General features: G+C 38.0%; 1 long non-coding RNA gene across 7 annotated transcripts in view; it reads left to right on the forward strand.

The window, feature by feature from the left end:
• LOC112986976 (uncharacterized) overlaps window positions 1–27,688 on the forward strand; it is a 276,385-nt gene that overhangs the window by 52,446 nt on the left and 196,251 nt on the right. For all 7 annotated transcript variants that reach the window (XR_010391885.1, XR_010391886.1, XR_010391887.1 and 4 more), the window contains exons 4-6: window positions 896–958; window positions 3,372–3,497; window positions 4,575–4,627. This is a non-coding gene — a long non-coding RNA (uncharacterized LOC112986976). The remainder of the gene's footprint in view (window positions 1–895; window positions 959–3,371; window positions 3,498–4,574; window positions 4,628–27,688) is intronic.

Consider the following 27,688-nt stretch of genomic DNA (forward strand, 5'->3'; position numbering starts at 1 on the left):
ATTCATAGCAGCTATCTTAAAAAAAGAAAAAAGGAATGGGAAAATTTTGTGTGATCAAGGCTTACTGAGAACAAAATAGAAATCTGAAGTGGTGACTGGTGACAGTTAGTCCCATCACAGTAAAACTGTAAATCTTTCGTAACCATGCAATTCTGCTTGTTCGCACTGTATATTATTCTGTCCATTAGTCTTGTTGCACTTAGTAAACTTCACTGGACACACAGCAGAAGGTGATGGCAAACGTTTTCTGACTAGTTTCTCTCGTTACCGTTTTCCTTGAAACAACAGGTAACATTACTGTGCCAAATGCGTCACACCTGTGGGTTCCTGAGAACAGCAATATCTACATTGTGCTTTCTGAATTTGAGTTTCTCTCTGAGGAAGCACTTGCACATGTTCCTTGTAAATGTCAGAAAAATGACAAAATATGTGGTAGCCTGCTGTGTAAAAACATCCATGTCTGGGTCAAACTCTGTTAGGAATACAATGAATGAAAGACATTTGGGATGTTAATGTAGAACAAATTCTATTAAGAAAATAAAAATTGTGGCTTGGGTAAGATGTTGTAGTTCCTTGGGATCTAACTGCCTTTTAAGGAAGTTTATGAAATGATTGCAAATGTTTATCTTTGGATTTCTGTCCATTAGAAAAACAGTGAAGAAATAGAAGTACGTATACTGCGTATTTTTAATTAAGCTTGGAATCTTAATGCCTTAAGACAGTATTCATTGTGTATTCACCATAGGCCAAAGAAATTATTTCCTTTCATACAGATTTATGTTCTGCCTGATCATTATTGAATAATTATTGTACTTAATCCATTCATCTTATTCGGGATTTCATTAAACAAGTGGGCTATTTCATGCATATCCTAAATGACAAATTTTGCTTGTAGCTAACCCTTAGATTTCCTGTATAATTGGATGAATCACTTCATCAGGCTCCTCTCTCACTCCCGGTAAGACACACTTAATGTCTTTCAGTCTTGTCTTATTTATATAATTCAGCATTCACACTCCTGTACCTCAGAAACTTCTAGTCCAATCCAGTTCCTTAATTCTGCATTTGAAGGATTAATTCTTTATTCACCTCTAGGTGGTTGTAGTTTTTGTTTATAAGCCAAATTGGTAATTCCTCTAACTTGTTGTTCCTAAGCTGGTATTAAAAAATCAAAAAATATAGCCTAAAGGAGGATGCTTTGGTATCTTTACAGTATCCAAATTCATTCTGTATGCCAGTTAAACAAATTTAAAACCAACCCCCCCCCAAATAATATGACCACTGGAAGAACCTTCAATTACTCTTGGACAATATTTTACCGGTTGGAGTAATCAAAATCTGTCACAGGATTTAGTTTCTTGTTTAAACTGAAAATTGCTTTAGTTTTGAAACTTAACACACTGCACATGTGCTGTAGAACCTTGTTCACTGGCGTATGCTGCTGGTGTTCCTGCTGGTCTTGATTTGTATACGCTGGGCCTTATTTCTGTAGGTTCCATAAGAACTCCCCTTAGCTAAGCCTGTGTCGTTATTTCTGAGAGCATGCTTTTCTCCCCTTGATTCATTTCCTAAGAGGACACTTTTTCCGGTCTATATAGGATAAAGTATTAGTACTTGTTAAACTATACTAGGCAGTATACTCGCTAGTATACTACCAGATCAGTTTGCTTGAATGGTCTCATAATATTTAAGAGTCTCAGAAATAATTTAAGATGTCTGAAATAACCACTGGGCTTATGATAGTTCTTGGAAATTCTTGATAGTTACTTTTTATTGTACCTGGGCTTCAAATTGTTTTTACTCTAACGGTTCTCACTGTCACAAACTTTTTCACCTTTCCCATTCCTGTCCAAACTCCCAACCTAGAAACTCCAGACACGCATTTTGGCAATTGATGAATTGTCAGATTATTAACACAGCTACACTGTTTCAAGTCTACTGATAGAATTATTTTGTAATTGTCTATAAATCTGTAATTAGGGATTTCTAGTGCCTAGTTTATGAGAGATGGTTTTCTTATTTCAAAACACTGTTACTTTAGAGTATAGCCCTTTTATACCTTGAATTTCAATCCTAAAAACTTTATACAGTCCTAAAACAACATCACTATTAAAAAAAGACTTCAGCTCTACTTTATCTGTAACAGATAATGCAGTTGCATTAAAATTCAGTATGTTATCTGAAAAACATGGTAAATACAAAATAAATCTTCTAAAAATCAAATGCTGATAGGGAAGAGCTGCAGCTTAATCTTTTTTTTCAGTTCCATTTTTGTATTCCTCCTTGGATGAACTTCATGCTTCTGCAGAATGGTGGTCCCTTTGCTGTATGATTTCAGTTGGTTACTATAGTAGCTTTTGTATATTGGTTTCTTTCCTTCATAAATTGTAATTTTGTACATTCCAAAGGTGAAGGTATCTGTAATTCAATAAGGGCCATTCTGTTTGTGATGCAGCTTGTATTTGAACACTGCATAGCTATAATATTGCAAGACCTCTAACCTTCCTGGAATTTTCTTGCTGAATCTTGTCAAAAGAACTATTTGGTTTAAATTCTGATTTTTCCAGTTTAGTACCTACTTGCAAATGTCTCTGATTCGTATATTTTTTTTAATAATTGAGAGATACTTTCTAATTTTACCTTCTCAGGTTGAGAACCGTTAGTATTCTTTATCAGATGTTTAGATGTGAGCATGCTTTGGTTCCTTTGAAGAATGATTTCCGTTGTGGAAGCAGCTAGAGGGGCCCAAAGTGCCAAAAGAATAGAGGAAGCTAATAAATCCAGTAGCATTCACTAGCTTCCATAGCATTTAATTGCCTGTTTTAATTGTCCAATTTACAAGCTCTACTACATTGAAAGACTGGGACTGATAGGATATATGCTAGTCTTGTGAACTTCCCGGTGTCTAAAAGTATTTGTGAAATACTTTGAAAAATATATTCCCTTTGAAAAATATATTCCTTGGTCAGATTTGATCTTAGTTGATTGAACTTGTCCCACCATTCATATGACTGTAGTCAGTACTGCGTTCATTTTCAAAGGAAATGATTCTACTCCTTTAAAGAAAATATATATTAATTAAAATGGTAATTTGTATTTTTGCAATAGGGACCTTTTGTTTTTGATTGTACCCTGACCTGTCAGCATGAATAAGCAAATCTTTTCTAGTTATGCAAGGAGGGGAATTGTTAGTAATTGTTAAACTAATACAATGGGGATCCAAAGGAATACCAGACATGTACTTGCTCATGCAAAGACTGCTAATCTCTTGTCAAGCTCTAGGACATACTCGTCTTCCTTGATGCATATTAATGAGGACAGTAATACCTGATTGGCCTAATTCCTGTATTTTGCACCTGCTTTTTTTTCAGAGTGCCATCAGATGCTCAGACGCACCCCACAATGGTCAGCTGGGAAAGAATTCCATAATTCTTGATCAACACTCAAACAATTTAAGAAGATTTTGGAAAATCTGACTAGTTTTTAATCTACACTCTGTAAGTAACTGTTAACTCTTTTTTTCTCATAACACTTGCAGTTTTTTGCATGGTCTCATCTAAAACACTGATGTCACTTGCAGTTGCAATGTGAAAACTAACAGCAGTGGCAGGAGGGAAGTGAGTTACCATTTCTTAACTTGAAGTCGTTTCCTGGAGCATGAAGTTCACAGAAACTATCTTCCAATGAGAGAAACTCTTTAAGGCTTGAGAAATAGAGAGAAATGTGTGAAACCTTCAGTCTGATTGGTCCCTGTTTTGCTGTCTTATAAAGAGCTGCATTATGTTACAAGAGTGTCTGTAGGGTTAATGTCACCCACTGTGACAAGCCTCAGTAGCCATGGAAATATCTTGTAAGGAATCTGTTCCAGCAGAGGTTGGTATACTGTACCAAGTATCTCTGGGTATCCTAGGCATCTTTAAAGTAGTTTGTGGCAGACAAAATTACATCTTCTTGTGCAGTCTGTGGTGAGATGTGGGAGAGTTTCCCCATTGTCATGAGTGACTATAGGAGAGAAGAGGCCAGAATTAGGGTGTACGAGGGCCACCTGGTCAATTCTAGCATCGCTGTTACTGTGCTGTGTTGGAGATGGTAAATTCAGTGACCTGCAGGTAAAATTATGAAAACTATCAGGTCTGAGTGAAAATATAGTATCTTTCAGTTAAGTAAGATCTAGCAGCATTCTGCATTCTGTAGAGCAGTGGAATGCTTTGTATCTTCTATGCATGTCTGATAAATCACACTGTGATAAATCATGCATTAAAGATATGTATCTCTAGGACACTCCAGGCATGAATGAATAGCGAAGCGAAAATCTGGTAAGGTGCTGTCTCAGGACAATTTTATTGGTTACTATTGCTTCATTAATAGGTGTCACAGTAATATCAAACTATCACTGATTTATTTACTTAACCTTACACCAATATTTTACGATTAAAATGACTATCATTTCTCTCCATCTTATCTATATGAAAATGAAGCTGTTTTGCCTAAGCAAAAGACACTCTAGTTTTAACACACTGGCCCACCTTTAAGAAAAAAGAATCAAAAGACATTTCTGGTCTCTCACTTCACAGGATTTCTTATGCTGTTCCCTGCTTATCAAAGACAGATACTGTGCAGGTCAAGGGTAAGTTACCTTTCTCACATATTTCCCATCACAGTTATAGTTCACTAAGCTTCTGTCTTCCAAACTAAACTCAAACTAATTTCAATCAACTTTGTATGACCCAATTTTCATACCATTGCTGTGAAATAGATAAGTAGCAAATTCATTGTAGGGATGGTCCAAGGTCAGTATCAGAAGCATAATTTATTAATTGAGTATTCCTAGCTCTCAAACCAGTGGAGTGGGCTGGCAGCAATTTTGTGTATTGGAATGCTAATTACATGTTTTACTTAGCAATTTCTGAGAAACTTAATTTGTTTATCAGGCAGCAACAGGATCAGTAACAAAGAAAAAAGGAAAGAAGTGGCTCCGGGCACCAGAAAATTTACATTGTACTCTGTCATGTCTGCTAGCTCATAGGCTGATATATTATTTTGTAAGAGGTATTTACACAGAGGTTGGCAAGGTTTAGGAGGGTTCCATCTGAGTTCAGTTAAAGATCAGATTAAGATGATGTATCCTTTTATTGTTTGGATTCAATCCACAATTTCTGATTCCTAAAAGAACAGCTCTGGAAGCTTGTGCGTGTACGTGCATGTTTGTTTTCTTTGTGTGTGTGGGGGGGGGTTTGTTGGTTTTTTTTTTTTTAATGATACAGCCAAGTGTTTGCTTCTTGTAGCCAGGAATAGTTCAATGGCTTTGGGGAGCAACCTTGTAAAACTTGAATGCTTAGGAATGAATGCCAGCAGTGCTGGCCATAATTTTCTTTAATTTGAAAATATGCAAATCAAATAGAGCATCTACAGAGGCCGTTTATATTGAATATCTTAGCTTTGATCATTGTTTGTGATGTCTGATCTAAGGCACAATCATTCATAATTAGATAAGGCTCTAACCCTAATCAAGAGAGAGAGACCTTTTAGTTATTCCATGTTGCTTCAAATCATTAATGGCAGAAACAGAGAAGATCACATGGATCATTCTACTGTCTTCATTACTCCCTGATGACTTCTCTGCATTATCATTTCCACTAATAATTTAAATTCTTCTTGTAAATCTGCAGTGATAATATGTTATATGCTTTTCCTGTGGAGTATACTTTATTGTCCTTCTTCACAGCATTCCCTAGGTTTTGTCCTTGGTCTCCTTCACTGAAGGATTCTCTTTTATATGTGCCCTGGGCACATACTGAACTTCATGTCTTCATGTCAAGCATGCTATGTTTGGGTTTTCAAACTATTTGGCTCTATGTAACTCGGACCCAGATTTTATCTTTGAAACCCATTTTGTTAGCCGTCATCTAAACCTATAGGCTTCTGCATTTCTTAGGTGCATAATTGCCTCCTAATAAAGTTGTGTGGGAGCTTAAATATCTGTTTTGTAGCAACTTAAATGTCCATTTCTGTACATGTGCCTGTGAAGAACCATTTCAGTCTGTGAATATCAGAGAGATGGGCACAATTTTTGTGTCTGTTATTCCAATTCATAACGCTGATATTTGTTGGTCTGTTTTGCCTAGCCTGCTCCAAGCAGCACACATTCTTGCCAGATTTGGACTTTGCACAGCAACTGAAGGAAACACAAACATTTTCCCTTACAGCTCTCCTCTACCCAGTAGCCTCCTTTAGGATAATACAAGGCAGGATTTCTTTCTCCAGTGGCTGATGTGAACTCAGCTCTCTGCTTTCACAATGCCATACTGGCAGGCAGTAGAGGTTTCTGTGGCTTTTTCAGTCACTCTGTGCAAACTGTTTCATTTTTCATAAATAAATTAATATTTATTAGAGAAGAGAGAAAGTGTGTTAGAATGATGCTCTAGCCTGCTGAGTGGGGCAGTTCTCAGGATGCAGACCTATGTCTTAACAATTGCTGTGTTAAGTGTAGGGGTTTGGGAACCAAGCCTGGCCTGTTAGGATTAAATGCTCTGATTTTTTGGCTATACTTACATAGTCTCTGATCAAGTGACTCTTCATTTAGCCTGTGTAAAGAACAGCTTTTATTGGAGAGTGTTGAGAATACCTATCCTTGGATAGTCTATAGCATAAGAGTTAGGGTACACTCCAGGGAGGTTCAACTATCTTTAGCCATGGAGGGAACTGAACCTGGGTTTTCCACCTCCTGAGTAATTGTGCAAAAAAGGCTGTTTTTAGCAACTTAGTTTCACTTTCTTCCATCACTTTCCCTTCTTATGGTAATACTTAGTTCATATTATTGACTCAATTAGGTAGTAAAGCAGACTGAAAATTAGAGTTACCAACAATTGTTGCTTCCCTCTTTATCATAAGGGCAAACTGGTCGAGCACTTGTATAGCAAGAGGGAATGCAGTCTTGTGGTTAGTACTGAACATAGTTTCTCTGACTATATGCAAGTCCGGTTAGTGGGCATATGAATAGCTTGTGAAACATATATCTTTACATACTTACGTGATTTGATCACAGAAGTGATCAACTGATCACACGTAAGTGTGAATTATAATAATGCAATTAGGTACAATTAAAATATTTTTGTTTTGACTTCACTAACAAGACATTTTGTATTTTTTAAGTTTTGTAATAATTGTCCAGGCCTCCCACTTGGTAATTTTTATCAATATTTCTCATTGCTGTTGCTTTGGGTCCTTTTCCTGGACTGTGCCCTGCCTGTGTACCAGTGCAAATTTAGGAGTGCAATGATATCATGATGCTCCACAGATCAGTAATGTGCACTGACGAAAAGGCTGTCAAGCTGAATGCTTTGTCCTGTATTGCCTGAGTTCCATTTAAAACAGCAGTGCAATAAGGGTAGCTTTGCTGCTTCTTCCACTCCTGTTAATCGACCAAGATGCATCCTCTGCTTATCTTTATGAATATAAATCCAAACTGTCCCAAAAGGCAATGCAGGAAGATTACTATTTACTGCTGGAAACGTGCATTGAATGAAAAGACAGGTCTCTCCTCAGATGGCAAAACTCTACCTGCTGCACATAGATTTGCATTTGAAAGAAAATATTCCCTATTCCCCCGAGTTTGTCTTCTGCTGCCATACCTGAACTGAACGGTGTGGAATTCTTTCTTGTCATTACTATTTGATGTGTTTGGGATCCAGATATATCACTGACACAATTTCAGTGGGGCAGCAGTTATAGCCAAGGACCAAGTTAGTTCTTGCTATATAAAAACATAGGAAATAAAAAATCCCTCTACCTCTCCCCCTTCCCAAAAGCAAATGTAGAAGAAACTATTTTAGTAGAGTTAATATTACTTTTTGTGTAAGTGCTTGTGGGTATTACGATTGTTTTATCTCTGACCGGGAACACACCTTAAAATGACTGTCTATAACTTTCAAATGAACATATGAAAAAATTCCTGCATTCTTGAGGCTTTGCTCATGTTTAGATGCATGCATCACTATTTCCTGTCTATGCTCGCTCACTGGCAGATGGTTATATGTAAGTCAATCAATTTATTTTGTGTTAAAAAGGCTTTTCCTTATGTCTCAAAAAAAAATCAGGGTTTAAAAATATTTTCCTCCCATCATGTGAGAGATCTCTAATACAATTGTCCACATGCAGGCAGCACTACAGACTCTAGCTGCTTACTTTAGCCTGAAATCTTGCCTGTCATCATAGGTCCTCACTGGAGAGGACATACCCTGACCTCAGAGGGACAACAACACACACATGCCTAGAGTGGAACTGGAGAAGCATTCAGCCTTCTGTCGAGTGAGTAGGCAGGAAATGTGCAAATTCAAGCATGGTAACAAAAATGACTTAAAGCTGAAAGGGGAAAAAGAAGTACACTAAAAGTTGTCCAGAGAGAGGTCAGACAAGGAAGTAGGGGTGGCAGAGCGTGGGAAGAGAGAAACCGAATCACGCGACTTGGCTTGGAACAAGAGGTAAGGCAATAACGACTGTGTTCGCGTTTGTAAGAGGGAGACTGGAAAAAGAACACTGGCGTTCCCTGGGCTGGACCTCATATGAACCCTTCTAGAGGAAAGCTACTACAGCATAGCTGCACTGAATAATTAATATTAATAATATGATAATTACATATTCATACTTATTAATGAATTATTGAATATGGACATCCTTCAGATGAGTATATTCACTTTAATCCAGGGTGTTAAATAATATATTCTACAAAATATCACTATTGAACTCTGAAATTCCTACTTGAACATCACTTTATGTCTTTTTTTTTTAAATGTTGATATTTTATTTAGCACAGTTTAAAATAGTTCTACATGCACAGATGTCCTTATCGAGATCTGACACCCATGGCCAAAAATTCTGTGCCACATTGATACTGTTTTTTTTTATGCGGGGTGGAGTCAGATAATCACTGAACTTGAGTTCAAATGGCAATTGCAGAAACCGTTAGACCTAGTCTACACACAGATTGTACTGGTTTAGTTTAAACAGAGTAACTCTATTTGTAGCTACTACTCTTATTTCAGATTTCAGTGGTTAATATGCTTACTTTAAATCTGTTTCTAGTTAACTTTGAACTAAATATACACAGTCAGATGTGGATAGCTGTGTGATAGCTCTGTTCCCACACCAATCTAGTTTGCTGTTTGGACATATTAACAGGTGGCTGTGGTCAAACTAGCAAGTCCTGCACCAGGATTTTCACAGGCTTCTCCTTTTGTTTTGAAACATCAGTGCAGAACTGCTTCTTAAATTAAGCTTCTGTAACTCTTTATGTAAACAAACTAAACAAAATTCTGCTCCGTTCTGTTTATGGTAAATCTGGAGTAATTCTGCTGATGTCTAAACACTAGAATTGTTCTGTTGAATTTAGGAGTTGTACTTGAGAGTAGCCCGGAGTAGAATTTGCTTGATTGTAATCACTAGATTTCTAGGAAGAACATCTGTGCAATGCTGGGTTCCATCAATTTATTGGCTTTATCTGAGGGTTTGGTCCAAAGCCTACTGAGATGAAAGGAAAGGTTCTTTACAAGTTTACATAATGGAATAATAAATATTTAAGATTGCTTCAGAGAAATGAAAATGTTCTATTGAGTTCTTCCTTTGCTACATGGAGAATCTTAAGGGAAGACAAAGGCCTCTGAGAAGAAATTGTAAGAAATAATGTGTTGAGAGTATTTTCCCTCCATTTTTTCTCTCAGGGGTGTTAGCCATGCAACACTATTCCATCAAATCATCGGAAATGTTTCATTTGTTTAGGTATTTTCTACTAAATGGGAGGCTTAGGTGTGACTGGTTGTAGTGGTGTGTTTGTGCTCTGCATGGGCACACGTACCATCAGGTTTCTGCTGTTGACTGTTCCGTAGGAGTTTAGATATGCTTTTCTGTGTTAGTGAAATTCAGCTGCATCTAATTAAGAGAGGTTGCACCAACATTTGAAATAACTGAGTCAATTCATATGAACTAGTACACCTTTACTCTTACCTCTTCACCTCTTTTCCTTCTCTGGCATATGTAATTCAATGAATTTTATGGAAAGCATTAATTTTTTCAGCAATTGTCTCTACATTTGAATTTACGTGACTGCATGTGAATAAACTGAATAAACCATGTCTAAATTATGTAAGATGCATAAGTCTAAATCAGGAGTTACTCCAGTGTTACTCAGGATTTATACCTACAGCTGAGCATGAATTTGACCCAGAATTATTATGCATAAAAGTGTGTGTATGTGTTCCTCTTTTTCGAAAATTGATTTCTGAGTTGGAAATCAAACATCAATGTGAAACAAAGTTTATAGTTCTGTATTGGCTGCACTGCTTCCTATCCATATGCAATCACGTTCCTCACCTGCAAGAGCCATCATCTTTGAGGAGCCAGTGACTGTAATTCAGTTTTTTTATTACTACTATAGAGACAGCCATTTCTCGCTAAACAGTACTGAGTGATGTGTGGTGATTTTATGATCTTATGCAGGGATTAGGGAGTTGGAGCTAAACTCATTTTCCTTAGAGTCACATATTGGCCTCAAACCATGCTTCATGGACCATGCTGATAAAAAGCATTAAATTCAAACTTCAGGCCCTGGAGATCTACAGAAATAATGTATTAACACTTATCTTACAGAGCTGAATTCTTCTAGGAATAGCAGTCCCTCAGCAAGCAGAGCAGAGAAAATGCTAAAGCTTTCAGGAGTCTGGCATTTTGTCCTGAAGTAGGCATTGTGCTATGAATTAAATTTTGAATTTTGGGAGTGCACTTTTCAGAGGACACTGTGCATGCTATTCCCAGGAGAATCACGGCAGTAATATTTGTATACAGTAAAGTTAATTTTAATCTTCTCCAATATTACAGAAGGGAAAAGCAAAGGAGTCTGAAGAAGCCAATATCAAGTCCATAATTTATCTGAGAGAATCCCTTCAGGTTTTAGTGTTTTTTTTCTAGTGGGCAGAATGAGAAGAGGAGGGAGGGGAAGGGGGAAGAAAAGGACCCAGTGACAGAATCTCTTTAAACAGACGTTCTGGCTGATTCTTAATCACTGTGTTTTCCTGTTACATTTGTAGACAGTAGCAGCATAGTTGGTGTGCTGATTTGGAGGAGGGAGGCATTTTCATCTTCAGTATGCTGTTAAGAACATCGTATTTTTACTGCATCCTGATTCGGTGTCAAAAATACACTAGAAGACATTGGAAAATTAAAACCTAAATGATATTTACAATATGGAAACTGAGATGGGTGGATGTATCACAGAAGAAAAGGGAGACAGAGGAACTTTCTAATGCTGAATCAAGGCAAAGAAAGCATATTATGGATCTTAGCAATGAAATAGAGCACATTTTTCTCCAGAGTTAAATGCTCATAAACATCTGCAATGTTCCTTTGGTCACTGAGTATCATGAGTTCACAGGAAGATTAATAATCCACTTGCAGTGGAAGAGCAATAGTCTATTTTTATGGTATCAAGAAATCTTTATCAGCATATGCAATTCCCTTTTCCCAGGTGCAGAAAGAGCTTTGATTTCAGTGCTTGTCACCATTACAAGTTAAGGAAAAGCTTCAGTGAGACTTTGTGCACTATTACACTTGATCAGATCAGTGGATACTATTCCCCTAAATGATCAAAGCAGGAACGAAATGAAAACATAAATTAATGCTTACCACTAGTCAGTGCAACTGGTTTGCTTTTGGAAGGAGACTGGTTCATCCAGGATTCCAGAAAGGATGAGACTTACCAATTGATGCTAATATAACCTACAGAAATTGTTCAGAATACTTTTATATAGCTTGCAAGATTTTTAATGTAATCTTTGTGTTTAAGAAGCCTGCTGGCGTAGCAGTAAGGGTTTGCAGCTGTGCCTGGCGTTCTGTGCTTATTTAGTGAAAAGGATTAGATGGATCCTACTGGGTCTGTATGATTCCTTCGTAATTAGGCAAGGATAACTGGGAGATACAGGTACGGTAGCTCTCACGTTAGCATTCTCTAATGCAGCAGCCACTCTCCCTGTAGCGTGCATTGCAGCACTCTGCCCAGTCCACACAGTGCCTGCATTTGCTTGCTTAGGTTTCCTGTTTAAAAGCCGAAGTGAGAATGAGTTAGGGGCTAATTTCACTGAAACCGTGGAAATGTTAACCACAGCAACAGGAGCAAAGCCATTCTCTAAATTACAAAAAGGAAAGAACGTGTCAGGCAGTGTTGGGTAATGGTAACCCTGGAATCGCCACAGATATGAACAGTCCTATTCTTTTTGATTATTGGCATTTTAGGGGCACCTCGTTTTCTTCTGTTGAACTGCCCCCCTTCTGAAAATAGCGCAGTACGTACTAAACAAGCTTTGCAAAATGGAGGAATTGTTTCTTCTTCAAGGGCAGTTTTATTTTGATATGTTTTTACCAGGGAAAACATTGGCTGTCTTATCCTAAATGTCAGTTAATTTTTTTGTTGAGTTGAAGTTCATAACCTTTTATACCCATAGCTATGCTTTGATCTGCCAGTCTAGATAAAGATCTCCTGACTATCTATCCTTAAACAAAATTCATTTCTATTGTGAAATCTTCTTTTCTGCAGGGACATTTGTTTGGTAGCTCTCATCTCCTTGCATTGCAAGATGCTCTAGACAGTCCCATATTTATATTCTCTGCCAGCAATAGGCTGTGCTCACGCCTCTTGCTGGCCCTGCTCTTCTGGAATGTCTCCAATTCTTCTGCTTTGTTCTTAATCTGGTTCCCAAAAGTGGAAACGCTATCTTTATTTCTCATCATTTCCAAATACAGTGGAATAAATTACATGTGCCTTACATAGGACTCTTGTAACAATGCCTCCCAGACTGAGATTTGCTTTTTTAAAATCAGCATCATGTTATTGATTCACTAGAAGCTTTAAATGTTTCTCTGCTGAACTGCTGCCTTGCCAGATGGCCCCCATTTTGCATTGTGAATTCAATTGGTTCTTCCTAAGTGTACAGCATTTTGCACTTACCTTTATTGAATTTAACTTCGTTGGACAGTCTCAGATTCTCTCCAATCTGTCAAGATCATTTTGAATTCTCTGCTTGTCCTCTGAAATGCTTGCAGCTGCCTTAAACTAGATGTCACGGGCAGATTTTATAACTATTCTGTGCTCCATTATTCAAGCTGACAGAGAAAATATTTTTAAAAACTGGATTTAGGACACCTCCCCCAGAGAATCCCACTTAAAATATTCTCACTGTTTGACAAAGGAACAACTTCTCAACAAGTCCTTATCCTTACGCGATTCCAGTGCAGACATATACCAGTCCTTCCTTTAGCATTTGTCTCATAGTACAACAGTGTTTCCAAGTCAAGCAAGGCTTAGTCCCGAGACAGTTTTGGATTGTTTCACTTTGTGAATCATGCCACAGATGTACCATGCAGTAACAGGTACATCATTGAAACTCCCCCAAATGGGTAAAGGCTTTATTAATTTCCTTCATTTAGGTACCATTTTTTTTAACTGTCTGCATAAATCAGAGCGTTGTACCATCACTAGTCATTTTGAGATTGTCGAAAACTGTCCATCTCAGCAGAAGTTCTGCATTAGCTAGAAACTCTTGGAGAACACAGCAGGAATAGTCTTCACTGGACTTAGTGAAACTTGTGCCTTCGTTGTTTATGCTATTCTTAATTTACATAATGTTCTGATTCTCTGTTATAGATGGGCTAGTCTTCAGCTGAACTATCAGACATTTATCCAGAATAGCCAAACATATTATTTCCTGTTTTAGACATGAAAAATACTGTATTTTCACAAAATAATGCAGGAGAAGGTGAAGAGCAAGGAAGAACCCTCAAGTGCCTGCAGTTCAGTAGCAGTGTGGGCATGATGTGTATGTGTGGGCAGTTTATCCTATGCTCCTTGCTCCTTTTTCCTCGGTACCATCCTGCCTGTGCTTCCCAAAAGCCAGCTTCCCCCAGCAACCCTCTATCTCCTGATTTTTCCCTGTTGCCTGCTACTTCTGCCCTAACAGAGTCTTCCTCCTTCCTTCTACCTTTTTTTCCCTGTACTTTACCTAGAGGTGTGCACTATGCAAGGATATTCTTTCAAGTGTTTTTTTTAGAGAGATATGAATTATCCAAGGTATTTGTAGTATAAGTGAAAATACATAGGTGAGTCCGTTTCTGTGGTGGTAGTTCCAAGTTCACGGAGACAGGATTGTGCATTCCCTCTCTATGTCAGTATTTCCAGTGGCTCGGGTACTTCTCCAAGATGTGAGAGACCTCGGTTCAGACTCTCGCTCTGCTAGATTTGAATCTTGCTTTTCCATATACCGAATTAAACAGATGAACTTTGTTAGGGTGGACAACTTTCTCTGTCTTGAGGGTGACCTACTGAAACTTAAGTATGACATAGAGCCACAGAACTTTCATCTCATTATTTGGAGACTTTCAGAGAAAGAGAATTTATAGGCAGAAGATCATTAAGGTTTCTCCTTTGTTGTTGTAGTGTTACTGCTGGTTTCTGGGTGAGCCTGGTGGTGATGATTTCGGTTGCTCACATGGCTTACTTGCCTAGGGATTTGAGTTTCTTGACAGTTTCTGTGTCAGTATGGCTTCACTGCTGATCGTTTGACTTAGCTCTGCAGTGGGATCATATGTGAATGCCCTGCAAACTATCTGTGGTTCAAGAGCTGCCAGCTGGCCAGCCTTAACCTTCAGGCTGTTTTTAGGTGTATTTGGCTGCTTTTCTTTTTTCCCTTTTGAAGTTTAAAAGAAAGTTAAATCCCAGATTTCTACAGGACAGAAAAAACATTTCCTACACTATTCTGTATTGGAGCCAAGGGTTTGTTTCTCTCTGTGAATCCTTAATCAGTCTATCACAGAACTTTTTGAGTACTGAATTCCCATATTTGAGCGTGTGGCTTTTTCACTAGTCCTGTGCTCATGCTTCTTCTCTGACCCTCTGAGCCACTACTGTTGCTCAGAACAGGGTCAGCACTTCTCCATCTAGTTCACAGTGTGTTAGCTTACTGGGGTGGAGGTAATTTTTCCTTAGCACAGTGTAGTCTCTACTGACCAGCAGCATGTTTGATCAATGTTAATTTTGAAAAAGAGAAACCAGCATGGTATGATAGAATCAGTATCCTTCCGTTGTTTCACACCTCCAGTTTCATTCTCTCAGCAGCATGAAGCACAGACTTGCGTTACGTGTATTGGAAGGGTTGCTGTATCAGTGAGTAGACCCATCTGTCTCTTCAGTTTATTTCCAGACAGGCACTTTCACCAGAGCTTAGCAGTTCTGACATCATTCGCTCAAGGGTGAAGCCCGAATTCTCTTGGGGCACATGGAGTTTTACTCACAGTCTTACCTCTTGGAAACAGTTATTTAGACAAAATCTTGTGCCTCCCTAAAAACACATTCTAGATATCATGACTGTTGGGTGGGGATTAAAAAAATCTCAAAAGTGAATCCTAAAGGCTCTGAACTCCAAGAATAAAAGAATCTAAAATTGATCAATAGATCTAAAAAGCTATTTTAGAGTTCTCTTGTCCTTTTTTTTCCCTGAAAGGCATTAGCTCATGATTTCTGAATGCCTGAGGTTCAGACAACTGCTGTGTAAGAGCTATACATCATTCTTTTATTTCTGAAGTGCTTAGCTAATTGTATGATGGACAGGTTTTTGTTGCACAATAAGCTAGATGGATGTAAAAAATATTTGTATATGCAACTGAATATCTGAATTAATTATGTACACAAAAGGCCAAAACTGGTTATTTGTTCACAGTAATTGTGTGTTGCATTTGATTTCCTAGACTCTGGGTAATGTTCATAGTCAGAACAGGTTTAGTATAAACTAGAGGAATACTGGCCAGGTCCACAGTTATCTAAATCGCTGTGCTGATTTACAGTAATGGAATACTCTGTTTCATTGCCCTGGCTTCTGTCCCAAGCAGTGAAGCCATACCGGTTTGTTTTATACGTGGAGAAGTTCAGTAGAGGCCTGTTACAGAAAAAAATGACTTGAACCTTTTCTCCAGAGGTTCGGGGATTCATGTTTTTCAAAGTAATCATACTACAGTGGTGGCTGTAAAACCAAAGAGAAAACTCTCTCAGTGAAGAAGGAACTGATGACAATATAGTGCTGATGGCCAGATGGATGCCGAATCTCAGTGTGTTTGCTAGAAAGTCACATTGGGAAGGTTTCCTACAAACAGCAGCTGGTGAGGTGCAGTGGTGCAAAAGAGTATACACAGTATTTAGTGCTCTCAGTGCAAAACTAACACCTGGATCACCACTGTTCCACACGGATCAGAAATATTTACTGTGTTTTATTAACTGCTTGCTGATCTTGTGCAGGACGTATTTGGAAGAAAAGGTGAGTCTTGCTTTTAAAACATAGTATCTCACTCAGCAACAGATTCCTGTATGTTGTTTACTTATAACGTGCTTTTAGGCTCAGAGGCTACCCTTCTTTGAAGAGAAGATGAGATATTTTAAGTATCTCTAAATAACAGAAGGAATGAAAATACTTACATCAACAAACATTACAAGGTGACAGAAATAATCTTGAGTATAGTGGCTTGGTGGCGCTTTTTTTTTTTTGAAAACAAGTAACAAAGATTTTAGTGTTTCAGTTGACTTTAATGGCCTCAGGATTTGATGGACAGCCTTTATTGCAATGACCAGATATTTCGAAATAGGCAGAAATATATCCACAAAGGAAGTGCTGGGTTGCTGTGGCACACATCTAATCGAAATCATTGTTGGTGGGACACCACCAGATATCGTGTCTGAAGCTCTCTGCTTTTTTTTATGCTTGAATCTCTCTGGGTCCAGTGAATGTCTTTGGTTCCAGCCTCTCTGGTATTCCTCCTCAATCAAGAACATCTGATTGTGCTTCATGGAAACAGGATTCCTAGGTTGAAGAGTCCTGTTGACTCTTGAAGCGCTAACTCTGAGTGCTGAATTTATGGCCTGCATCTTCAGGGACACAGTCAGCCCTCACCTACACTGTCTCTATGTTGGCCCTGAGCCCAGGCAGCCAAACCTCCAGCAGTGGGAGGATCCACTCAGGGTGCTAATGCTTATCTTTCTTTACCTGATTGTGTCTCAGAGCAACCTCTCTGGTTCTCTGGCTTTGGAGACCCAGCGTTAATACGTGGTTACTTTTATCTCTATTAATGTTTTCTTGTCTTCTGCTGCCTGACCTCTAGCGTGAGTCGAGAGAAAACTAGATCCCTGTATATGTGACCATCTCATCATTTTAAAGTGCTCCCATTTGAAGGAGGGAGATGAAAAAAAGTGTGACTCTTCTGCACTTCTGATGGGGATTACAGCTGTTGTGACAAACCTCTGTTAGGAAATCATGGATTTCACACTTCACATATGCTTTTCATGACTTTTTGCTGTCATTAGAAAAGAGAAATAATTCATAATACCAGTCAGAATGACTACATAGTACATAGACAGACTCTTCGAATTATTGCCAATGTCATATTCTAATTGCTTAGTGTGGCCCAACAAAAGCACTTATTTTATAAAGAAGTTGAACTTTCATTGCCCAGTCTGAAATTTTCCATTCTTTGTGTCTGAAATTAATGAGCAGCAGTGCCGCTTGGCCTTACAGGTTTGAGCTACATTGGTTGTTAAGAATTCTGGGTTGTTTTTCTAGACCTACTATATTTTTCCACTTTCTACATCTATTTCCCTATTTATAAAAGAAAAGATATTGCTACTTTGAAAATTAAAGTTGGCTGGGTAGGAAGAAGGAGAGGAAAATCTTTCTGGGTTTTGGTTAGTTTGTTTGCTGTTTTAAAAACCTGTAAATGGCAAACCTCTTATTAATTCTGTTTTCAAATTTGAATCCTTTTACCTCTTTTTTAATTCTAGAATTTCCTCCAAGTTAACATTATTTTGACCCTTTGGAAGAATATCAAAATACTGAAATATTGAAATATGCTTGAAATATTTCAATAAAAATCTCCATATAGTTAGTGTTCCTTTTTTATTGATATTTGGAAGCCATTTCTAGTGAACTTCCAAGTGGAAAAGCTGTGGAATAAATTTGAACAGATGTCTTAAATTTTGACTAAATACCTCTTCCTGTGCCCCTGAAGCTTTCGACAGAATGGAGATTCTCTGTGAACATCAGCCCTTTTCCCAAGGGAAGATTCGCAGTGTGTATTTGCACAGTAGATTAACTCCTCCCTCAGATCTGTGCTGATGCTTTGCCAGCAAAGTTGAAAAAGGCACAAGAGCTCCTGTGATCCAAGAATGCCAGCTGGGTGTGTGCCCAGAGCTGGGCACTCTCAGACCAGGCAGGTCAGCCGCAGCTCAGAAGCTGAAGGAAAAGGTGATCGTTAGTAAATACCGACTAAAGACTACCCTGGGATGGGAATCCAAAACCTTGTATTTGAGAATAAGAAACTTCTGTTTTATTGAAAAGCAACTCAGGCATTTTGACTTCTATTTTATTCTACAAAAACTTAGGAGAAACTTTTAGCATTTTCCCCAAGGATAATTTTGTATTTTTGTCAAGCAAAGCTTACAAGCTCCTTTCATTATGCATTATGCAGTCAAAAAGTTGACATTATAAAATCAGATTCCTTTCATGCCTTGAACTAATTACTGTGCCCTTTTCACTTTAGGTATTGCCGTGTCATGAAATTCCTTAGCTAAGTATTCTGAAAGGCATAAAATACCACAGCCAATGCAAACAAGCTGTGAAATGACTAATAGCTGCAGCTTTAATCATCCGACCTGTCTTTTGAAGAACAGGACCTCATGTGCATCATTTCTGTGACATGTCTCTGGAAGTTTATGGGACATCATGCATATCCAGTTAGCAATTTAAATACTTTAAATTATATCGTTTGAATACTAACTTGTCTTCCTGCCTATTGTGAGGTAGCTGGTACCTTTCTAAAAAAAAATATTGAAAGTTGAGGTGTTTCACTAGCTTAAAAAATGGCAGCTGCAAAGCTGTTAAATGTGAAACATTTAAATGGATAAACCCAGCACTGAGACAAAGGTATGAATTCTTCACAAGGTGCCTTTTAGTCCTGGAAAGGAAGAGTTTTTTATGTGTTAAAATTCGGCTAGCAAAATCTCACCTTCCAGTTCTTCCCTAAGCGAATTAGAAAGAAGCTGCGTGGTGTTCAGGCTTCTACTGCTCACAGAAGCTTATTTCCAAACCTGTGTAGAATGTTTTAAAATTCTTCTCTTAAGGAAACTGAAAGCAAATTGAAGCAATAGCTGCTTTTTAGAGACCTGTCTGACTATCAGAAGACCCACAAACAACAAATCCGATGCTTCTTTCTTACCTGAGCAGAAGAGGTTCTCCTCATTAGCCTCAGTGCTGTCTAATTGTAGACACTTGATTTTCTTGTTGCCTGCCTTTTTCTGGATGTGAGGTGTATGTTCTGCTCTCACATCACTTGCATACTGTGCTTACAGTTTGAAGACTGTAGGGGATGTCAAAGACCTGTTCCTGTTAATTGCAATGGGTTTGGCAGGAAACTGAAATGTAAGATGCTGTTCATCAGAGACAGGAATTTGCATGATTTAAAGTACTTTTTTCCTTCCGAATAGGAAGCCAAGGTGTGTGTTCTACGTGTGACTCAGGAAGGAAAATGAGAGACGTAGGTGAGAGTGGTTTATGGGTTTGGCAGAGGTCGAGGGATGTATGCTAGAACTGCAGTATACTGTGGTATACTGACTTGGGTTAATTTGGGCTGTTCTACTGGGAAGCCCATGGCTAGGGAGTGTACTGCAGTGAACCACAAGCCATCAGCAGGGTAACATCTCCCTTCTCAGAAATAACAGGCAACCACCTTTTCTCTCCCACACTTAACAAAGCAGGGCTGCTAGAAATGGCAAAATTATGTCATGCCCTTCCAAAGCAGATATTGAAATCGAAGCTAATGGAAGTTTTCCCTGACAGTAGAACTTAAGGTGTGGATTTAGGAATCGTACAATCCGTTATGAGAACACAATATTAAAACTAACCCTTCTGGAAATGTTTTTTTTAGATGTAAATTGTCAGACAGTTTGATCCAAGCATGGTATTCACAGCAAATCTTCTGTTATTATTTTGGCTCTGTTTCAAAAGGGGGTACACATCCTGGAGGTAGCAAAGTTAGGCTCTTTGAGACAATATAAATAAATAAATAAAAATTGCATTTGCTTTAGGGTAAATGTTTTTGTTCATTATGGGCCAAGTTTCCATTATAGTGCACTGAAATTTGTGCTTCTGAACTTCTAGAAAATTCGTGCATCCACACTTGCTTAATTTTCTCAGCCTTTATATACAGCAAACAAAGGTCAATAAAATGTGCTAAAACTGGTATCAGTGGGGAGTTCTTATCTGATAGTCTTTATACTTTGCTTGCACAGATGTACCTGTCTCCATAGTGTGCAGGGCAGCTGGAAACCTAGGTTAATGAGCTCTGTACTTAAACAAGTGCTCACTGACTGTGTCTCACAACAGGTAGGAAGGGGAGGCACAGGGAGTCGCACACCCAGAACTGCTGAAAAAGGACAGAACCTACGTCTCCTCACTCTGCTCTGGATCTGAATTGTTAGGAGGCACTCCATCTGTTGTGTTTGGTTGCTTGACAGAAAGCCATTATTTACTAGTTCAGCTTTTTAAAGCTTTTCTACTACCAGCATTTGTGTAAGGAACTCTTTTTCCTGGTAGTACTTGCTTTAGTTGGCTATGCAACCTGAGATACCTTCCTTCTCAACATATGCAACAGGGCAGAACAGAATTGAAAGGATGTATATTAGAATGCTGCTGAATTTGGGCTATCAGCTAAGAGGAATTATTTTCCTCTGATGTTTTCATTTGTCGTCGTCACAGAATGTGGCCTTTTTCTAAATTCTGATTTAAGATCTTTTATTGATCATCTCTGAGTTTTGATAATTAAGCCAATATAACTGATGGATACCTGTAACTGAAGATGCTAGACATCCAGCTTGCAGGAATCTAGTTCAGTGGAGGGAGTTACTTTCCCCTAGTCCTTTGATTTTCTGATTTAGTGTAATCTCTGACAATTCCACCAGTAGAGATATGCTCTAGAGATATAGCTATCCCTAGAGATATTTTCTTCAGTCTGCTCCAGACACAATCATATGGGTCCATTTAAAAAGTTTAAAAAGGAGGTTTAAGTTAATGTACCTGATTTTTGCCTGATGTGGTTCAAGGAGTGCTCGCACACTCTTGTCAAAGGATCTGGGAGCAAAGAGGGGCCTTTGCCCATTTTTGAGAGGGTGCAGATGGGGAGGTTTGTATTTGCTTTCTATGAGTGCCAATGAACACTGAGAGATGACAGCCTCAACTGGCACACTTTGCAGAGTGAATGTCTGTCTGCAGACTGCCACGGACTGGCTTGTCTCTCAGAAGAGCGATTCAGGAATAACCCACCCAAGACATACAAGTGGAGCTGTATGGAAAGGCCATGGGCAGTGATCTGGAAGAGAATGTCTGCCTACAGCTCCGCAGAAAGAAAAGTGATACTGCTGCTTCTGTATTGACTGTTCCTGCTTGTTTCCCACATGGAGACTGTTTTCTCGCATTACATATGTGCAAAATTTAATGAAGTTAATATTTCTACTCCACTTTAAAGATATAAAACCTTGCAGAAGCATGACATTCCTGTCAATGATAGCTTTTTAGTTCAAGGTTTATGTGCGGGAGGGGCAATGAGAGGTAAACCACAAACCAGTGAAATCTGAAGGTCTAAAAAGCATGGTAAACCATTTAGCGTGTCTCCAGATGCAGCCCCTGAAAATTTTCCCCATTGTCACAGAAGGGTGTAGATCTGTGTCTGTGACCCAAACACCAAAAATATATAGAAGGATGTTTATTTATGAGTGTGAGGGCACCATGCTTCTGCTTCATGACTTCTTTTGTGCTTCGTGACCAATGGTTCCAAACCAAGTGTTTTAGAATTACTTACAGGGCGTTTTGCAGGTAGTTGTAAATATTACTGTTTTCATTATTATTGCAATTATAATAATGAAATATAATTGCAAATATAATAACTAAGCAACATTTATGCTTAGGCTTCTTTTCTTTCATATGATTACTCTAACTCTTGCTATGATAGTAGGTAGTTATTTTTGCCAGGAAGGCATATACCTTCCGAAGAATGCACATCTGTTCAACATAAGCTGTGGGTATGCTCACAAAGAGCAGAGAAATGGGTGCAGTGCCCAGACCTCAATTTCCTGGACAATTTGGAACATTGAGATTGAAAGAAACAAAAGCCAAATTTGATCTGTTATCCACAAGCGCCTCTTTTCTTCTGTCAGAGGAATTTAAATCCATTAAGGTGACACCTCAGAAGTAAATATCAGTTTATTTTTAGGGAGCTGTCTATACAGTGAATCGAATGACACATGTAACAAATTTAGGAGAAAATAGAGCTGGGTATAAATCAGAATATATCATTAATAAGCACTGTCACTAAGCAAACATTTTGAACTGAACAACGTAGAACAGAATTCTAAGGAAACCAATTTTACTAATCTCTGTATAGGGGATTATCATTGTAGATCAGTGTGTAAACTACAAAAGTTAAAATACAGAACAATGACAGTCTAATTATTGGGTTTGCAGGTGTTTGTGCTAATGGTTCAGAGTCTGATTTAATGTCCATTGAAGTTAATGGAAGACTTTTATTTTCATTGGATTTTGATTTGATTTAGGAAATAGGTTTCAGCTACCTACAGGGTTTTTCAAAGGATCATTCTAATAAAATAAAATACATTCCACGAATCAGTCCTTTTGCCGATGCAAAATGTATTGCTCCACTGAAGTCAATAGACACGTTGCCAGTCTGTTTAATACAGGAGCAGCACAGGTTTGCGACATGCTGTTCTGTTCAACTAGAGAGCATTATTCAAGTATACTTCTCTACATTCAGATTCTTCATATTTAATTTCCTTGATGAGTCACAATGTGGAAAACTTTGTTCCAAACTTGAGTGAAAATACAAAGAAATATGCCCTGGGAATACCAGGAACTTCAAAAGCTGCAGGCAAAAGCTCGGGGGCTAACTATGTAGAGTAGCTAGCTAATACTGTCTTCTACATTTGTTGCTTCCTGATTTTTATCACTCTCTCTTCTCTGTCATATGGCAAGTTTTATTATTTTAATTATATGATAAGAGCAGAAAGAAGCTTGAGGTAGAAAAGTAGTAGAAGGAGCGGCTCTAAGGGTCTGAATTATTTATTCCTTTTTGCATGTCCAACTTTGGTGCTCTGTCTTGTAAAGCAAAGAGACTTCCAAGATAAGGGGATTATTTCTGTTATTTGAATGTTACAAAAATAATTTTGCATTATTTTGGCTTCATAATTTGATGGCTTTCTTTAGTAAGGAAGAAAATAATAAGCAACTGAAATATTAAACGTTGCAAAACACTTTATCAGTGTCATTCATTTAGAGACACACACAGAACAGAAGGATGTCTGCTCTGGTTTTTGGTGCTGTGTTTATCTGAGGAGTGCTTAGTTAAAGACAAATGAATATGCTTTATTTAAATATACTCATGCTTTTAATGAAAGGGCCTGAAACTCATATAAATGTCAGCTTCATATATTCATATAGGAATACATATTCACATAAATTCATATATATTCATATAAATGAATATACAGTTATACACAGGTGTTGCACATATACTTTCCACCCCAAAGGTCTGTGCACTGACAGTTATTGAGGAATACAAGGCAAAGATATGAAAAATCCCATCTTCAGTTAGAATTTTGGTGAAGCCTGAGGTGAATTTTAGTTATCAGAATCTGAAGCCCTGCACACTGTATTTGCCACCATCGAGTTAGAAGAATAACACTATATTGATAATCACACAGACCTGTAAAATGATAAGCTATTCAATATACGAGCTAGTTACTTTCCCGATTCTTAATACTTTCCCCGTATAAAGCATACGCAGTGAGCATTTTTTTAAAGCAAACTGCTAGTGCTGTACCAGTCCATAACAAAAAGTCATGGCATTTGACCAGTATTTCTTTAAAAGAGGATTTCTGTTTGTTTACACTGGTGAGGACTTTGTGTGGCAGCGAGTAATCACCTCTAAGAGAAGACACTTTGCAGAAGGAACTGCTTCTCCTTATTCTTCGGTTTGCAACCACAGCCAAAAAATGGTTAGCGCGTCAGAGGACTACTTCATCTTGAAGGCTAAAGATTTCACAAGTGGGAATGATAGATAAGATGCTGGATGCAGGTTAAAGGTTGTGTGGTTGTGGTAAATGTGGTGCATTTTTCAAACTCTGGTTTTGTTAAAAACACTAAAATTCTTGTAGGTTAGCTTAATTTCATATTTCCTCTTTTTCCAGAAAGTGACGTTTGAGAGTGATACTCTTTTATACTCAGAACATAACAAGGAACATGGGACATTTTTGTGACTGGTAAAATCTGCGTTAACGTGGTTCAGGCCTAGAAGGAGCATGCAGCTATTAAAATAATGTTGTTTGAAACTTTTGCTTTCCTTTGCCAGTGCTGGAGTGGAAATGTATTTAACGAGACGAACAAATAAGTTTGACGCAGTTGCAGTACAATCTGTTTTCCTTTTTCATTAACTGGAAATGAATACATGTTGGGGGAAATGAAAAATAAAGTTATAAAAATGTAAAGCAAAGTAGTTTCTGTGATGGAGCTTTGTTGTTGGGTCTCAGGAGGTATTCGTTTGTAGTGGTTACCCAAAAGGGCAACAAGCGTGTAGCAATTGTCGGCACGTTGTGGTATCTTACTGACACTTCGCAATTCTAGAAAGTTGCATGTCACCGATGGCCTTTAATATCCTACCTCTGTGTTTCTTCTCATCCCCTTGCAAAATCAGCTTCGTCCAAACATTAAATTTGAGTAACAAGAGACACAAGCCCTGAGGTGTAAGCTGTGACTTTGCACTCACTGCTCTTTTCTTCTGGTGACACTGATTGCTGATGGAAATCAATTCAACCAGGTCTGCTCTGGTCATTATGATAAAGAATTCTCCCTATTTCTGTCCTGGAATAATGTTTTCTTCCCCTGATGGCGAAGTCTGTGTAGAATGCTCTCATCACAGCGCAAAAAGAAAACAGATGTGTTTACATTGTCTCCATGGAGACACACAGACACAGGCTAAATTCACACTAGCATCAGGCAGAAGATTCCCCTTCCTTTGTCTTCCAGAGATGGAGCCTCGCAGAGAGGATATTTGAAAGCAAACCAGACAGAATCCTCTAGAGACCGGTTTTTCCCCTCGTCTTTTCAGAAAAGGTTTCTTTGTGTGATCCTTCAGCAAAGATTCCTGAATGGGGTGACAGATGCTTGTAGTTTTACTAAGAATTCAGTTACAGTTTAAAAGATCCTAACTTTTAGTAACATTTTAAGCAATAGTAAACAGGTACTTCACTACAAATACTTCATTCATTGGCTCAGAGAGACTAGTTGTTTCAGTTTATTCAGTGAGCACATGTTATTAGTTGGGAATATTCAAGAGGTGATACAGAACCATATGACAATTCCTTCTGTTCTTTTGGGAAGGATCACTGAATAGGTTTCCACAGACAATAACTGGAAAATATTTTTCTGTCTTTTTTTAATCCCTTTGCACTTGTCTGTGTTCATGAATCTTTACAATTCACCACTGTTTCTCAGAGCAGCGATGTTTTGGCCATGCCATGCATATGACAGAATTCAGTTTGAACGTTTTGTAGCTGGTAGTGACAAGGGAAGGGAGAAGACTCTTCCCTTTTTCTGCCCTTTCTCTAAGAACCGTTGCAGTTGTAGTCCTTGCCCTCATCTAACAAGTAAGCTCTTCAGTTTCTGCGGGAAGGGCCCAGCTCTTTACAGTTGCACTGGAGACCATGATTTGTTTACAAGTGACTCAGAACTGAATATTTCCTTATAAAGTGATGAAGTTTTTAAAATAAATCATCTGGAACAAAAGAACAAAGTGTGAGCATGCATAGATGCTCATTCTAAGCTCTTCCAGTCGGCACATAAGTTTTTTCAGCTCATGCATGTTTATTCAAGCTACCAATCAGGAAAATGTTCCTCAAACTAAAGCTAGTTTCAAAAACGGTCATCTAACAGATGAAGAATTTGTTTTGTTTTGTTGTTATTTTGGGCCATTAAATTTAAAAATGAAACAGTACACAGCCATTTTGAAATACTGATTTTTCTTGTTTTAAAAACTCAATCATTCAATTAAACAGCAAAAATAACACTGCCTGACTTAGATGACCAATCCCATAGTGAAAGTGAATGGCAGAAAACAGAGCAGACAATGGGAAAGAAGCCAGAAGTAGGTGTGAGCTCAACAAAAAATGTGTATTTCAAAGAACTCTGTACAGAAAATGATGTGCATGAATAATTTTTAAAAGAAAAGAGTATAGCATACTCAAGTGGTTAAATACGAATAATTCCTCCAGATCTCATCATAAAGCTTTAGTTTAGCTTCAGCTGTGACATTTCAGTGCTGAATGAATACTTTAGGCATGTGAATACCCCATTTAACAAGAAGCTGCTGTTTGTATATATAAAATTGTTCTTGTGCATAAATATTTAAAAAATGAAGGCTTTAAACACCATATATGTTAAGCCTTCTCTTTGAAGAGTATTCAGAAATGAATACTCATAAGAGATGGCTAGAAGTGGCATGACAAGGCTTCTTCAGAAACTTGCCATCAACTGTTTTCCATAAAATAGTTTTTCTGACTAATCAAGGGATCCACCTTCTAATTATACTTTTGACTTTTTTTGTCAAAGATAACCAAATATTTACCTAAATATGGTTTTGCATTTTCATTGTGGTTTCTCCCAGGAATTGTAATTTCAATATTACATGTTCCAATCACCTCTGTGAACCAGAAACCTGTAATTGGACTTCCTCTCCTGTGGTAGGTGATATCCTGGGCTTCTTGTGATGCACATGGAAAATCAGTTAGAGGTAGGACATATAAAACATAGTAAATATAATCTGGACTAAACTCAGGACCGTAGAGGGGAATGAGACTGTTCTTGACTGTTCTCAATATGAGATTGTTCTTCTTTTTTCTTTTTCTTCCCCCTTGAAATAAAGTATTTTAAAGAGGAGTTTTATAACATTTTTTCATTTTTACCTTTTTGTTGATGATAGGAAATCATTGTTTATCAGCTCTATGATACAATTTACTTGATTTAAAATAGTAATTTATGTTGAAAATCAAACAAGTTCAATATTGAAGTAGTTATTTTTAATCTCACTGGTAGACTAAAGAAAATCTTACTGGAGTTGATAGTAACATTCTGAAAGAAGTCTTGGCATTTCTATGCCTGGTAAAAATGGTAATCTTGTGTGGGTGGTATGATTTCTTCTGCCAATTCCTATCAGGTCTACACAGACATCGAAAAGGTAAAACTCCAAGAAAACCTCTAAAAGAAAACCAAATCTACCCATGACTTCTTTACCTACAATGCTTAGAGGCCTTGTCTGCCTTCACTGTCACCTCTTTTCCTCTGTCCTCCCCCAGACTTCAAAAATCTTTTAATGCTATTGAAAGCTTACTTCGCTTCATTTTGCGTTTCATAGTTGCGCCTCAAGGGTTGAAGCCTTGGTGGATCTATTGCCTCTGCTCCAGGACTGAAGCCTTAGTGGATCTGTTGCCTAAGCTTAGATGTCTCACAGGCCCATTTCTAGTCGAGGTAGTTTCATTGTCAAGGTGGTTCTC

This window comes from Dromaius novaehollandiae, chromosome 16 (genome assembly GCF_036370855.1).
Source record: "Dromaius novaehollandiae isolate bDroNov1 chromosome 16, bDroNov1.hap1, whole genome shotgun sequence".
Lineage (NCBI taxonomy): Eukaryota > Metazoa > Chordata > Aves > Casuariiformes > Dromaiidae > Dromaius > Dromaius novaehollandiae.